Raw genomic sequence first — 2,500 nt, 5'->3', positions numbered from 1 at the left:
TATCTTATTAAATTGTAGAAATAAAATTCCACTTAAATTAGCATTGAAATGGAAACCAAGCAGAGCCTCGTCATCTTCGCAAAAATATTGGTTATATACTAAACTATCATTATGAAACACCTCATCATCATCTATTAGCGTGCCTTTTTCCCATTCGTAAGGGGTAACACGGTTGCCTCCATAAAACCAAAAGATTTATCGGAGAGTGCAACGCCCCTTAATACAATTTGCGTAGTTACCCAAATTACCAACCTCGTTTACATTTTCTTTCATTAAAATATCGGTAGAAATTATGAAAGGGGAGATATTCCCTGGGCAACTCCTTTCAAATGGTGGGATTTTGAGGAGTAAAGAAATTACATCGCATATATAAAAACAAAGGTCGTGAAATTGTTTTAAATGTAACCAAATGTTAGACAACTTGAGAGGGACATCCATGGAAAGTTTTCACTAGGTTTCATTACATTTTTTTTTTCCCTTAACAAACATACGGTGACAAGCCAACCTATAAAGAGCCTACAACCTAGTGGGAAATGTCGTTTCTCATCTCAATAAATAAACAATGCAAAATAGCCTAGAGTACGTTTTTACTATCAATGGAGGAACAAAGATGGACATGACACCTCGACACAAACTTAGACGCTGCAGTGAATATATACATTGTTAACGCACTTTACAACTATTCTTACAATTTACAGAGGATGGTTAAATTATTTACGAAAGGAGGAAAAATTTTCCTTTTTCTTCAAAATTGACAAATCAAGCAGGTGACTCGGTTAAACCGTTGACCATCAGTTTTCATCACTGAACCAGTTTCATTCTGTTGTGAAACTCATTGACATTTTTTTTTTCTTTTTTTACAAAGACGGGTGTTGGCTCACTTTCAAACGAGAGAGAGAGAGAGAGAGAGGAGAGAGAGAGAGAGAGAGAGAGAGAGAGAGAGAGAGAGAGAGAGAGAGAGAGAGAGAGAATTAATTATTCCTGATGTCGAAGCAACCTTTAACGGTATTTCAAAGATAATATAACACTGATTATTGGGTGTCAGAGACAAGATTAATAAATACAAGCAAAGACTGTATTCTGTAAAACAAAATTTCAACTATGGAGTATAAAACCTGAAACACCATTGTACTTCAACATATAAAGCACTTGTGATGAAAGGGTCAAGTGTCTTGGATTAGATTTCTAACATTTGGGCCATTCATCCCTGATGTGAGAATGGGGAAAACACATCAGTTGCACAATGAAGAATAAGTTAAAAGTAACAGGGAGCGGAGGTAAATTAGACAACTAAGCAGTATGTGCAGCTAGGAGTCGAATAAATGCGATAATAATTTCAAAGTAATGCCAAAAGTGCATCACGTGAGGTGCACTGGCGGACACTTAACACCCTCATTTACGAAGAACCGAATCAGAAGAAAGTCATTTGAAAGGTGTTTGGATATCCGGCACGGAAAGTAATGAGCTGAAGAAAACGATTCAACTTTTTATGAAGAGAGAGAGAGAGAGAGAGAGAGAGAGAGAGAGAGAGAGAGAGAGGAGAGAGAGAGAGAGAGAGAGAGAGAGAGAGAGAGTTTCAAGTATCAATGGGTCTGAGATAAGTTGGTGGTATATCTCCACTTCTATCTTATATCTACGAATGGGGCTGATGTAAGAAGTCCAAGAAATGACAATGCACTTGGGTACAACAATAGGAGATATGAGAATGGGTCGTGAATGAAGTGAGAGGTGGTCGAAGTATGCAAATGACACAGAACTGATTAGGTAATGCTTAGGAAAATTGAAAAGAAATAACAGAAAATAAAGTTGCGAGTAAATTTGACAAGAAAAGGGTTATGCCACTTGAGGGAAACCAGGAGGATGAAGAAATTGAGGTCAAGTGTGGATGGTGGAAGCATGTAAAAATTCATTCACAAATGTACTTCGAAGGAATTAATATTTGATGGTAGTGGGAGAGAATGAATCAGGAAGCTACAAAAACATTATACCCTTTTGGATGGAAATGGTACGAAGAACATACACTTACTCAATTCTCAAATTGGCGATTCTTACCAAGTATAAGTTTGCAACACAATATATATAACGTTGTCAGAACACTAAAAACTATATGTAATCATGAAAGTTATAGATATCTAAGTCTGATGTAATGCATACAATACAAAACAAGCAGAGTACTTCAACATTAAGGTCAAATTCAAGGTTATCCTCTTGGAAGTAAGTGCAGCATCATAGTCACACAGATGATCTTTTAATTAAATCTTTCCATCATATGAGTAAAAGGAATTTTCCCAAACATACGAGCAATACCAGGTAATGACTGAGAAATCTCTTACCTGGAAGAGTTCTAAAAGCATACTTGAGAAAACCTACAAAGAATCCTTAAAAAATCATACATTCTCCAAGAGCAGACTTGACAATATCTACTGTATATGCAACCCCTAAAAAATAATACACCCTATCACTAAGCCCAAAACACAGATCGATCCGATTCAATATCCAA

Source organism: Palaemon carinicauda, chromosome 24 (assembly GCF_036898095.1).
Source record: "Palaemon carinicauda isolate YSFRI2023 chromosome 24, ASM3689809v2, whole genome shotgun sequence".
NCBI classification, from domain to species: Eukaryota; Metazoa; Arthropoda; class Malacostraca; order Decapoda; family Palaemonidae; genus Palaemon; species Palaemon carinicauda.
The sequence above is the reverse complement of the archived record's forward strand: the minus strand, read 5'-3'. Positions refer to the sequence as shown.